The sequence below is a fragment of the Helianthus annuus genome, chromosome 17 (genome assembly GCF_002127325.2).
Source record: "Helianthus annuus cultivar XRQ/B chromosome 17, HanXRQr2.0-SUNRISE, whole genome shotgun sequence".
In the NCBI taxonomy this organism is placed as follows: Eukaryota; Viridiplantae; Streptophyta; class Magnoliopsida; order Asterales; family Asteraceae; genus Helianthus; species Helianthus annuus.
Genome location: NC_035449.2, coordinates 162,622,774 through 162,637,421, shown reverse-complemented (window position 1 = coordinate 162,637,421; position 14,648 = coordinate 162,622,774). Strand labels below are relative to the sequence as shown.

Below are 14,648 nucleotides of genomic sequence, written 5' to 3'. Positions count from 1 at the left end.
ATCAGACATCCAAATACAAGCATCGGTAAGTATATTCCACCTCTGTTTGTGATTTTTAGTTTTTATTAGAAAACCCCAATTTTGTTTTATGATTTGTATGTTGTTGTTGATGTTAATGGATCTGTTAATTCTTTTAGATGTGAGATTTTTACCAGTTGAGATGTAATTAGTCTGTTTATTGTTGTTCTTAGACACCGTAATTGATTTCTATTTGTTTCTGGTTATTCGTCTTTTGTTATTTTTACAGTTCTTTCATTCCATCATAAACCCTAATCGCTATTTTTTGATTATGTAGACAGATTTATGTTACCATGTTGTTACAGAGTTTGAAAATTTAATAAAATTGTATTTTTGTTCTGCTTTTTTGAATATAACATTGTTCTAATTACAATTTTTGTGTGTGTATTTGGAAATTATAGAAGCGTTTCCAATTTTACGTTCTATATACAATTTAGGGCTGTTAATCAGAGGTTTCAAAGGAACACTGAAGTCGCCTGTTTTGATTTATCTTCATCATCATCCTTCGAAACTGAATCATAGGTAAGTTGGTTTCCATTTGTGTTTGTGATTTTGTATTTGTTATAAGAAAACCCTAATTTGGTTGTATGATTTGTATGTTGTTGTTGTTGATTAAGCCGCTAATTCTTTTTTATATGCGGTTTTAAGCAGTTCATTGTTCTAATTTGTGTGTTTATTGGTGTTATTATACACCCTAATGGCATTCAACACCGGATTGAGATCATTATCTTCCAAATTGATTGCTTCTGTCTATTCTTCTCTCGCTAAATATGGTAAGAATCAGTGACCTAATATCTTTCATAACGTTTGAGTGATTAATTTCAAACAATAGCTGATGATTCTGTGAAATTTGTTTGATATGTTTGTAGTCATATTAAGAGAGATGATCCCTCTCATATCAACATAAATGCTCTGGTCAAGTGAAAATTGGACAAGTAACAAAATTCTTTAATGTTTCATATGATGTTATATTATATATTTAAATAACAAAAAAAAGTTTATGTGTTTTTAAAGTGGGTTCAAAAAATGGCTGCCTACCAGGTGTTTGATCAATTGCTTCCCATTTTATATGTATTATTTCGGATATTGTGTTTTGAAGTTGAAGTTGATTTTGTATTTATTTCAGATTCAGGGTCTAGGTTGCCTCTTAAACGGGTCAGAATTGTCTTAGAAAGTGGCTGCCTACCAGGTGTTTGATCAATTGCCTCTCATTTTATATGTATTATTTCATATATTGTGTTTTGAAGTTGTTTATGTGTTTATGTCAAATCTAGGGTCTAAGTTGCCTCTTAAACGGGTCAGAACTGTCTAAGAAAGTGGTTGCCTACCTGGTGTTTGATCAGTTACCTCCAATTCCGCTCTTTTTATGGCTGATTACACTTACATTGTGTTTCTCTACACAATCAATGTGATGTGTTTTTGGTGTTATTTTTCATTTTCTTCCGGTCTTCTTAAACAATCAATGTGATGTGTAGGTAGGGTGTTCAATTAACACACAACTCCAGTTGTGACTTAAACCGCATTTCCCTAAGGTATTGTTACAAGTTTTAAGTTAAAATGGAGGAGTTGCATGTTTTTTTATGTGTTTTTTTGATGATTGGTTACATGGGTAGTTATAAAAATGTGATTTTTTTTGGGTTTTGGTTATTGGTAGGCATTAAAATGTATCAAAACAAGATTTAAGAAAAAAATAAAAACTTTGATAATGAAGAAATTGTTGAAGTAGTTATTTTTCTTAATTTGATTTTGATATGCATAACAGAGATGTTGAAAGAAGATGCTAATGGTGGAGAAGTGTCGTCTAATATACCTGCTACACTCAAAGAATTGAATGACTATCATCCTTGCAGGTTCTAATTATTTTCGATCTTACAATAAAATGTTTAAATTAAATCAATGAAGGCTTCATATTAGGATGATTCTTATTTAAACTTATTATTATGGGGCTCAACTGACTCAAATATTGGATTTCTATGATGTTTTTGATAAATGCACACCAACTGCTCGATGAAATGCCGTGTGAAACTGAAAAGATTGTTAGGCATCTTATGTTACTGATAGAAGAGGTCACAATTTATACCTTAAAAATTGACAATAATATAAGCAATGGATCTGTTTAAGCAACGGTCTCACGATTCATTTGTACCTGGAATCTGGTTTTGAGAAAGTAATTAATAAATGGTCAAACACTTATGCTACCACTTGGAAACAAGAAATACACTAGAGGCCCATAATATGTTCAAGTCAAAATTCTGATCGTTAGCAATAAAATCGAACATTCCTTTTTCGTCATTTTTCTATTGAACTTTTACTTCAAGTTTTCTTGGACTTACATTTTGCAGTAAATGTTTAAAAAAGTACGTAATTTATCTTTTTGTCGTATCTTCATATTAGCTAATTGACTTATCTTTTGTTTAGTATTCCAAAATACGAACCTTTTGCATTCAGAACACACTTGTGGCTAGATGTCAAAGTTTTCAAGAAAGACCTTAGGCTCAACCACTTCTGCTTCTGTATTTAGTAAATGTTGTAGTGATAGTGATGATCCACTTGACTCGAGCCAACCTAGCCCGTTGGCATCTGATTATGATATCGGAAGTCAAACAACAACTGGCAGCCCTTCTAAGTAAGCTTTTTTCATTTAATTTGAAACTTAAAATATAGATTACATCAATAAGTGGATAAATAAAACTAATTATTTTTTGTTTTGCTGAAATATGATTATTAAGGATCATTAGTTTCCTGTTATGAAAATTCAATCCAGAGATGTAGCAAAACCACCAAGAGTTGGTGGTAGGTAGTGTGGCGGTGGTGTCACCGAAAGGGTGGTGTGAGTTGCTGGCGTTGCAGGGTGGTGTCAAAAGGGGAGATAGAAGTTGTATTGCAGAGTGGTGGCGGAGGTGCTCCTTTGGCAGCCAGAGTGCCAGGTGGTGGAGGTAATCTGAGAGAACTGAAGCCTCCATATTTTTTTCCGGCAAAGGTTCTGTAATGTTTCAATTCACTATGTTTATAATAACACTCCGAGAAGAATATCTTTTTATCCTAATTCAAACCACCATTCAGTTACCATTTTTGTTCAAAACTTATACTTTTTTTATCCGATATTAAGTTATGTTAACATCATCACTTTGTAGCTTATTTGCTTTGCATCAAAGTTGCACCAATTAGCAAATGAAAAGCCCATAGTTGAAGTTGTTTTGCACTGCTTGCAAAGAAGTTCCTCATGTATAAATCATATGCTTGATTCATTCCTAACTTATTATGAATTCTTTCATTGGTGTAATTATACTTTGAGGTTGAGATATGGTATAGTTATATATCATAGTCAAATAACATAAACGTGAACTTCAGTTTTAACTGGAACATGTGGATTAGCTTGGTTTTAATTGGTTTTCAACCGAAATGGTGAATCTGGCTGTAGATGCGTAGGGATTCGACAACATGTAAGCTTTCGAATTACGTGTTTGTTTGGGTGGACAAAGAAACAGAGCTAAAGGTTGATGTGCCCGTCGAGAAAGGTTTGCATTCTTTCTGTTAATTGCATTTCTGTCATTGCCATATAAGTTTGAAAAGCATGAGTGTCGATTGATCTATTTTTTTTTTATTTTTGATGTCAGCCAAAAAGCAAGGAATGAAGGAAAATTAGCTTCGATCCATTGAGTTTCTGTTCGTTGTTCGTCATTTGAGGAATGAAGGACAATCGGTGCTTCGACTCCGTTCAGCCTTTCCACATAAAGAATTTAGCAAATCTATTAAAACAAGGTAGGTTTCAAGTCAGTTTTTTTTGTGCCTAATATATAACTGGTTGCTGAAATCAGAAGAATTTAAACTTTTTTTTCAAGCATTTTGCCCTTTTTATATTCCATTATTCCCAATAGACAAGTGATTACAAAATATTCCTAATTAACTCAACTAATCATTTCATTGACAACTAATACCTTGTGTCCTTACAAAATATCTGGAGGCAAAATACCATGGTAGTGGAGCTATGAATTCTCTCATCTACTATAGGGGGCTCTATTTAGTGAATACTCAAATGGGTCGATTAGAGTTTGAATTTCTTACCAAATGACTCCATGGTGAACATACGATTCTTCCTTTTTTTAACAATATTAAGCAATGTTCTTGATGATGTGCATGTACGAAATCTATATCTCGACACACAGTAAAATGGATGGGTTGCTTAGAATTTTTTTTTGTTTGTTTATATTTAGCTATGGGTCAGTATGATCCGGTTTGACACTAAATACTTCTTCACATATTTACCAATAAAGTTATATTTAACTATGGATTATAACATTGTAGACTCCTGATGTTGGTGATGCTTGCTAAATGAACTTTTAAGTTTTATCTTTTTTATTTGACCTGCTTCGGATAGAAAACAATCCAAATCCACCATTCATACGTAATGGGTCAAAATTATTACCTCCAGTGTCTTTCTTAATCACCATTCAAAACTGTGTCTTTCTTAATCACCATTCAAAACTGGCTAATTCTAATAAAATATGTGCTACTTCTTATCATTTGTTTCTTTTCGTTTGTGCTTATACAAGAGTTTTGAGTTAGTTCTAATGTTACATGTACATTTGGATCTTTGAAAACCGGTCAAAATGGCTTATTTACCCATGGTTGGGTGGGTTGGCTAATGGGTCGTCGGTCAAATCGAGTTCAGGTTAAGACGATTCATTTTTAGTACCGGGTTAGGTTGACCCACAAATGCTTTTTATCTCTTCTTTATAAATACTTATATATAAATAAAGTGTTAATAATCCTTAACTTTTGCCATAAATTTGGCGTTTCTTTCAAAGATATATTTCTCTATGCTTGCTAGAAATCACTTAGGCTACTTCTGTCCTGTACCAGAAACAACCCTCAGGTAACTGAACCCCTACTTCTACAAATATTTCAACACTGGTGCTCTTGAAGGATGCAAGCTCATTAGGAAAGACAAGGTATGATCAATTCATTAATTTTGTAAGTTTTAATAGAGTTTAATTCTCTAATATATAAAAATAATAATGTTTTTGGTAATTTTTTATGTTGATAATTTTGGTCATCATACGGGTTTGTGATTATTTTGATCGGCATATTGTTGCTCTTGCTATTTTGACCTTTAATGGAAGGCATATGTATGATTTGCCAAAGATGCTTTATGAACACATTAATTTTTTTAAACATCAAACTCACACACCCACCACAAACTCTTTAACATTTCTTAATAACTCAATGTTATTTGTTTTCATTATGTTGTGTATTGTCTATTGTTGCATTTTCAAGACTTTAAACTAATTTGGCCTTTTCACTTCCATATCTGTGACTATGAGACCAACTCTAAAGTATAACTTGGCCTAATGTACACATTTTGCAAACTACTCCATGATATGTCCTCTTTCTTTGCAAATTAAGCCAAAAAGATATAATGCTCCAAATTTTAGAAGCTTAGCCAGACACTTTCCAAATTCTTTTTCTTTATCTGCATAGTGCATTAGTATTCAATCATGGAGGTATGATCTGATCTCTAATGCTTCGTTCACCATTCGTTTAAACAAATATTAGATTTTGCAGCATCATATCTTTTAGGCTTAATTATGCTCGGTCATCATATCTTTTTGAATATTCTGCTCAAGGGGAAAACAAATGCTAGTGGCTATAATTTAGAAATTTACCGGCTATGCTTGAGTAATATTAAGTACAATCATATCTAATTAGCCACCCGTTTAACACACTATCATTCTGCTCAAGGGGAAAACAAATGCTGGTGTATTCTCTATCATTTTCATTAATATTTCAACGTATATATCATTAAAATATTTATGTCAACAATGTTAAAGTAGTTATTTTTCTTATTAGCCACCCGTGTAACACACGGGAACTTAGTGATCTTTTACGGTGATTATTTGCTATAATTTAATTTTCTTGCTTTTTGTCAATTAAAGATGCTAACATCAGTTAGTAGCATTACACGTTTTGTAGGTAATTTTATGGAGCTACACATATTGGTGGTTGTTTAGGGGAGTTAACGGGCTCTCATATTCATCGCTTTCATGGAGGTAAGTTGATTTCTTATATCATTTCATATCATTTTTGTTGAGCTGGGTAAAAGGTCAAGATGGGCTGAGCCAGGTTGGTGACCTGTTCAGTACAGTTGAGCCGTTATAATATATATTTGCATTAAAAGCATCATGCAAGCTGGTTGGATGATTGTCTTTTTTCAAATAATTTGACCCGTTATAATTAGTTTTCCAGTTGAGGATAACCATAATGTAGTGAATGTAGAAAGCATATTGTTATCATTCTAAAGTTTGTATTGGTGCTTTAATATTTGGTGCAGAAGGTATATATCCGGCAACCCTTAGACGTGAAGCCCAACTTTGGAAAGGTCTAGAACAAAAATGATGATTTACATGGGCTTCAATGCCGGTAGATATTATATGTTTATGCATTTTCGATTTTCCTATAGCTTTCTACTTTGATTCATGATTTATTTGTAAATGAAATCACTTAAAGTTTCAACCAGTTTTTTAGTTTTTGGCATGAAATTTGTGGACTTGAGATTAAACTCACATTGAATGTTTATTGAATGTTTATTTGCTGATAGGTATTGCTGGGTTTGGTGGTAAATGCAGGTTATTGGACTTGGGTTTGACTTGAATGATGGCTAGAAGCTTGAAGTTTATTGCTGATGCGTATGAAAGCCGATAGAGTTTTGAAGATTGATGTTTTTTGTTTGAACTGTATTTAGTCTTGATTTTGGTTGTTTTCGTTTATTTTTTGTTTGGATTTTGAATAGGTTTTATGTTTGTAATACTTGGGTTGTGTGTGGTCGTGAGTAGAGTTAGAAGTAGTAATTGTTATTTGTTAGAGTGGTTGGGGTAGGGGTTTGTTAAAACCCGTTCTGTAAGGCCTTAGGCGTTTTTGAGGTTGGTGTTCTTGGGGTATGTCTCGGAAGACCCAATGCTCTTTAGGTGTAACTATTATTTTTTAATTTTATTAATAAAGTTTCGACTGGGTGCCGTCCCCGTTTAGAAAAACAAAAGATTGAATTAATTACTTTAGTTGCATGCCTAATTTGAGGTTTTCTTTGTAAATGGGCTTCCTTGATTTTTTTTTTATGGTATGGGATGAGTCGGGTTGGGTTGACACGCAAACACAACTCCGATCATCGGATATTTCAACTAGATACAATGTTGGGGCCTTTTTGTTTCTACTCTTAGGGGAATCATTGCTTATGTAATGTGGAAGGCCTTCAACACTAATTCGAGGTTGGATCATTATTTATTTTATATCTATGGAAAAATTATGTTTACGATCAATATACATAACTTTAGGATGTCAAAGAGAAGCACTCAGTTACTCTCTTATAGCTCAATATCATCAGGATGTAATAAAGTATTTACGTATTAAAGTATAATTTTTTTTGTTTAGCCACCCGTGTATTACACGGGAACTTAGACTAGTATATATAGAGAGAACGTTGTAAACCATGTAACACTAAGTGTAGCAAAGGAAATCAAGACCAACAACAAGATAGGGGTACTACCAATAATAGTAGTTACCAATGAACAAAACTTGTGATAAAACTATATTAGTAATAGATAGCAAAGCAAGTATTAAAGAAACAAAGAAAAAAACACTAACCCTCTTAAAACTTACCTGTAGCCACAACCTAACAAGTTTCTATGCCAAGACATATTTAAAGCAAAACTAAGGCAAACTAAAGTTTAGGAAAAAGCTAAGTGTATGCAAAAAAAAAAGAGAGGGAGAGAGAGACTAGGGTCCGAAATCAATTCAACTACAAAATCTATACTCCCCTAATAGTCTATAACCTTGATTCTACATCTCCAAGAACTCTCATCTCCGATCATGTCCTTAGAAGGGTGTAAGTCTAACATATCTTACCTAATTCACTCATTCCATGTCAATTTATATTCGAATTGGTAATCAAAGAGCTAATTCATTCGAAAGGTTCATAGATTACAATGGAGAAGACCAAAATATATACAAAAGGCAATACAATAAAATAAGGAAACTATATCAAACTTCTAACAATAAGGGAAGAAAAATCACAGTTCTCTTCACTCCCCTTCAAGTTGGAGCGTGTAGATTTTGAACACCCAACTTGCTAAGTAGATTATGCAATTGCGAACCACCTGAGGCTTTTGTGCATAAGTTGGCAGTTTGTGATTTAGTGTCAATGTTTAGCGGCTGAATTTCTTTGGATTCTACTTGTTCACGAACAAAATAACAGTCCATTTCGACGTGTTTTGCGTGCTCATGAAAACTGGATTGTTGGCAATGTTATATGCAAATTGGTTATCACTGAACAAGGGAGTAGGTCCTTCTTGACCCATATCAAGTTCCTTCAAAAGCTATCGCATGGACCTATATTCCACTTCAGCTAATGAACAGGACACAACTGACTACTTTTTGGATTTCCAAGAGACTGGGCCCCTCCAAAGAGCAGGAGGTAACCACATCGAGACCTTCTGGTTAAAGAGCAACCCAACCAATCTGCTCACAATAGGCAACAAGAATTACACCACCCTCTTTTGGAAGTAAAATACCTTGGCCAGAGATTCTCTTTAGGTAATGTAGCACACGTGTAGCAGCGTCTAAGTGGGCTTAACGAGGGTCTGCCATAAACTGTCTTGAGACATTAATAGAGAATGCAGTGTTAAGCCGAGTGGCTTGTAGATAAAACAAGCAATCCAATAACCTTCTATATTAGTGTCACGGCCCCCGACCCGGTTTGACCCGTTTCAGAGGCCGCGGGACAGGAATCCCGTGGTATTTAATTTAGGCGACAATGAAAGTCTTTTTTTTAAAAAAAAACAGGATCTTTTAATAATTCAAACTGCTCGTTTCATAACTTAGGGATAAATTCCCGTATTTTACAATAATGTGATTTCCCAGGGAAATCTTTATTTTCAAAACATGTTCATTTTATTTATTTGCATTGAGCCACTTTTCTAAGCTGGGAGTGCTCCGTGGCACTTTCCTTTGCTCACACCAGATCACCTGAAACATGTTTGAAAAAGGTTTTGTCAGCGGGGAAATACTGAGTGAATCATTCATTTTACTGAAAACGACACCTTTTGTTATAATTTACAGTATTAAGGGGAATTACAATGTTTCTGATATCAAACCAACTACCCACAGTACTTGTCACTCGACTACCCATTGGCTATCTCGTTGTCCAAATGGTGTCTGTGACTGTGGTCAGATCACCCCTTGGCTAACTCATTGTCCAAGTGTGACGGGAAATAAGTAATGTATACAAAACCCCACATACCGGCTGTAACTTGGTGATTACATAGACTTAATCCCTGTAATTATAACTTTTGAAAATAACTTGGACTTTTGTAAAACAGTTGATAAAAAGAGAATGACTCACATTGCAGATTTACGAGCAGAGTATAAGCTTTACTGATTAGCCTTTTAACCTAATTTAAATAACAATGCACACACAAACGGGATTAGTAACTAATTCAGCAGTTACGTCAATTCACGAGATTAAACCCTCACAACTATTATCAAGTGCGATACTTAATAATTCAATGGATTCACAACGAATGACAGAGCATAGTCCGAATTCGAACAGCACTCAAACATTCAAGTCGAAATCACAATGAATAACAAAGTAAAAGCTCAATTTGAGCAGCACTCGGACAATCGTTGGATAGTTATAATCGATCGGACGTTGAATCGTAATAGCGATCGAGTTATTACCCTGATTGCGGCAGCACCTCGTGATCGTGTGTGTTTAATTGTGATATAACAGCCTTAACTCGACGTACACAAAAGCTATTTACGTCGTTTCAACTCCTCTGTGCAAGTCCCAAGGTCGGCTATTTATAGTAATTTTTGGGACTCGCTTACGGACCGTAAGCCCTTTCCCTTGCGGTCCGTAAGCTAAGCAGTCTAACATAGGCTGCCTAGGCTCGGTTATAGCTTAGGTGACTCAAGAAATTAACCAATCAGAACTGTGCAACGTTTTAATTTAGATAATTATCAACTAGGGTTTGCCCCCCTCGAGTTTTAGGGGCCCTGATCCTAATTCCGATTGTTCTGAAAATTTTAGGGCTTATGCAGAATTACTTGGGTGTCTCAATTAGGGTTTTCTTATTGACTAATTATCGTCCTAATTATTGATTTTAGTGGCAGTTGTTACATCCTCCCCACCTTGAGAAAAATCTCGTCCTCGAGATTTACTAAAATAGATGAGGGTACTTTCGCTTCATTTCTGATTCTAGTTCCCAAGTATATTATGGTCCTCTCTTGGATTCCCATTTGACTTTTACTAACACTAGTCGTTTGTGTTTGAGAAACGTAATCTTCCGATCTTCTATTTGTAGGGGTTTCTCTACGAATTTCAGCTTTTCATTTACCTCTATATCTTGAAGAGGTACTACCAGGGATTCGTCTGATAGACATTTCTTGAGATTGGATACATGAAACACATCATGTACGCCAGCTAATTCTTCTGGCAGTTGTAAACGATAAGCTACTGGTCCGATTCGTTGGATCACTGGGAATGGTCCAACATATCTTGGACTCAGTTTTCCTTTCTTACCGAATCGTACCACTCCTTTCCAAGGAGAAACTTTCAAGAGTACTTTGTCTCCGACTTGGAATTTTAACGGCTTGCGGCGATTGTCTGCATAGCTCTTCTGACGATTTCTAGCAGTCTTCAGTCTTTCCTTGATTTGTGATATCTTGTCAGTAGTTTCTTGCACAATCTCTGGACCTGATAGTTGACTTTCTCCTATTTCTGCCCAACAAACGGGAGTTCTGCACTTGCGTCCATACAGTGCTTCAAATGGAGCAGCTTCGATGCTCGAATGATAACTATTGTTATAGGAGAATTCAATTAATGGCAAATGGTTATCCCAATTACCACCAAAGTCAATCACACATGCTCGGAGCATGTCTTCCAAGGTTTGTATCGTCCTTTCACTTTGTCCGTCTGTTTGAGGATGATATGCAGTACTTAAATTAAGTCGAGTTCCCATTGCCTCCTGGAAACTTGTCCAGAAACGGGAAGTGAAACGACTATCTCTATCCGATACAATGGAGAGTGGGACTCCATGTAGGGATACTACTTCATCTACATACAACTTGGCTAACCTTTCCATGCTAAAGGTTTCCTTCATTGGTAGAAAATGAGCTGATTTGGTTAATCGATCCACAATTACCCAAATAGCATCATTACCTTTTCTGGTTTTGGGTAACTTAGTAACAAAGTCCATTGTTATGAGTTCCCATTTCCATACAGGCATTTCTAACTGTTGTAGTAGTCCTGAAGGTTTCTGATGTTCGGCTTTAACTTGTGAAAAGGTTAGATACTTAGATACGTATTCGGCTATATCCTTTTTCATTCCTATCCACCAAAAATTATTTCTTAAATCTTGGTACATCTTATTATTTCCTGGATGTACAGTATACCTTGATTTATGAGATTCTTCTAAAATCTTATTTCTTAATTCTCCTTGTTTAGGTACCCAAATTCGTTTCTTGTGGAATCTCCAAATTCAATCCTTTCCTTGTTCTAATTCCTTTAGGTAACCTTTCATTTCTTTGGCATCGTCCTTGATTGCCGTTCCTTGAACTTTCTTCAATTGTTCCATTAAATCTAATTGTAGATTTAATCTAAGAGCACGGACTCGTCTTTGCTTTTCATGATACTTACGACTTGAGGCGTCTGCGACTACGTTCGCTTTTCCTTCGTGATATTGAATATCACAGTCGTAATCACTTAGGATTTCCATCCACCTTCTTTGCCTCATGTTTAGCTCTTTTTGCCCAAATATATACCTTAAACTCTTATGATCCGTATAGATGGTAAACTTACTTCCATACAGATAATGTCTCCAAATTTTAAGGGCAAAAATTATGGCTCCTAATTCTAGGTCATGAGTCGAGTAATTTTCCTCGTGCTTTTTCAATTGCCTAGAGGCATACGCAATTACCTTTTTGCGTTGCATCAACACGCATCCATATCCTAATTTTGAAGCATCACAGTATACTTCAAAATCCTCGGTTCCTTCGGGTAAAGCTAAAATTGGAGTATTCGTTAATTTGTGCTTTAGAATCCTAAAAGCTTCTTCTTGTCTAAGTCCCCATTCAAACTTAACGGCTTTACAGGTCAGCTTAGTTAAAGGTACAGCTATCTTAGAGAAATCTTTAATAAATCGCCTATAATATCCAGCTAATCCTAGAAAACTTCTAACTTCCATAGCTGTTCGTGGAGCTTTCCAATTTGTGATTGCTTCTATTTTAGCAGGATCCACGTGAATTCCTTCGTGATTCACCATATGACCTAAAAATTGCACTTCTTGTAGCCAGAATTCACACTTCGAGAATTTGGCATAAAGCTTTTCCTTTCTTAACAATGTTAAGAGTGCATGCAAGTGCTCACAATGTTTCTCCTGACTTTTGGAATAAATAAGTATATCGTCAATGAAAACGATCACAAATTTATCCAAGTATGGTTTACAGATCCTATTCATCGTGTCCATAAATGCGGCTGGAGCATTTGTTAATCCGAAGGGCATGACTGTAAACTCATAATGACCATACCTAGTTCTGAAAGCAGTTTTAGGTATGTCATCCTCTTGTACTTTCAACTGGTGATATCCAGATCTTAAGTCTATCTTAGAGAAATACTTAGCTCCTTGCAATTGATCAAAAAGATCATCAATCCTAGGTAGTGGGTATCGATTCTTAATTGTAACCTTGTTTAATTCCCTATAATCGATACACATTCTCATCGATCCATCTTTCTTTTTCACAAACAACACTGGTGCACCCCAAGGGGATGAACTAGGTTGTATAAATCCTTTGCTTAGTAATTCATCTAACTGCTTTTTTAATTCTAGCATTTCAGTAGGTGCTAATCGATAAGGTGTCTTAGCTATTGGTGTAGTACCTGGAATTAAATGAATTCTAAATTCTACTTCCCTATCAGGTGGTAAACCAGGTAATTCTTCTGGAAAAACATCTGGGTATTCTGAAACTATAGGGATGTCCTGGAGTTCCTTACTTTAAGTGTTGATGATTACAGAAATCATATACACCATTTCTTGTTTCCTTGAATAGCTAGCCAATTTCATTACTGAAATGAATTTTAGTGGCTTTCGAGGTCTATCTCCTGTAATTAGAATTACTTCTCCTGTGGGGGTACAGATTTCTACGGAATTCTTAGCACACAGGATTCGAGCATGGTTGGTGACTAACCAATCCATTCCTAATACTACATCAAATCCGGCTAAATTCATAGGTAACAGGTTTGCAGAAAATTTATGACCTAACAATTCTATCTTTCCTTCTTGCAGAACCTTGTCTATGTTGACAGAATTTCCGTCTGCCGTTTCGACTGTATAAATCTGCCTAAGGGTAGTTAGGGGTAAGTTAAGAGCTTGGCAGAATGAAGTATTAATAAAACTTTGGTTTGCACCAGAGTCAAATAATACTTTTGCATAGACGTTATGCACTAAGAACGTACCCGCTATCATGTCTGGAATAAGTTCGGCTTCTTGAGTTGTCAGCTGGAATGCACGCGCATTTTTCTTAGTTATTCCATCGGCCGTTTTAGCTTTATTGTCTGCTGGTTGGGCTAACTTAGGACATTCAGGTTTGATATGCCCTGTTCTCCGCAATTATAACAGATTCTTGTTTTCCTTCTGCAGTCTTCTTCCCGATGTCCTTTCGCCTTGCAGAAGTTGCAAAATATATTGCACTGTCCATAGTGTTTCTTTTTGCAATTTCTGCAGAAAGGAGGTGACGAGGATTGCCCTGTTCCTCTTCTTTTGAAGCGGTTATTATTACCCGTACGAAATCCTTGGGTAATCTTCTGAGCCAATTCTTTCTTTCGATCTTCTTCTCTTGTGCGGACTAGTTCATCGGTTAGGGTATTTGCTAATTCCACAGCATCGTCAATCGTGTGCGGTCTCGCAGCTTTAACGATGTTACGGATTTCTCCAATTAATCCCCAAATATAACGGGAAATGAGTACTGGTTCTGGCGAAGCCAGGGAAGGTACCACTCTCGCATATTCGAAGAATGTTGAAGTATACCCTCGACAGTCTACTCCTATCATACGATGGCTCAGGAACTTGTTTGACATTTGTTCCTTCTCGTATTCGGGACAGAATTTTCTTTCTACAAGACTCTTAAATTCTTCCCAATTCATTGCATAGGCCACCCTTCTTCCTTTTGCTTGTAGCACCGTGTTCCACCATTCTAGCGCCCCTTCTTTGAATAGATTCGAAGCATACATCACTTGATCTTCTTCAGCACATTTACTTATTGCAATTACTGCTTCGGTTTTCTCTAACCATCGCATTGTTGCAGTTGCCCCTTCGTTACCTGCAAATTCTGCGGGTTTACAGGCAAGAAATTCTTTGTAAGTGCAACCAAGTGTTGCAGCTTTCATTCTTTTAGGGAGTGGGGCCTGTTGCGGATCATGGTTGTCATGATTGCCGCCTCCATTTATGTTGTTACTGCCGTTATCTTCCGGAGTACGTTTACTAGGAATTAATTGTGGTTTGGCTGGTTTCTGAACAGCAGCCACAATTTCTGGAATAGCATTGGCTATCCCTCGAGCAATAAAGTTCTCAATATCTTGTCTA

The 14,648-nt window shown here is 35.8% G+C and overlaps 1 long non-coding RNA gene across 1 annotated transcript; it reads left to right on the top strand.

Moving 5' to 3' along the window:
* The first annotated feature begins 1,029 nt into the window (after positions 1–1,029).
* Positions 1,030–1,493, top strand: LOC110921155. Its single transcript, XR_002582226.2, has 3 exons — positions 1,030–1,059; positions 1,145–1,207; positions 1,293–1,493. It is a non-coding gene; the product is annotated as an uncharacterized LOC110921155 (long non-coding RNA).
* The last annotated feature ends 13,155 nt before the right edge of the window (positions 1,494–14,648 follow it).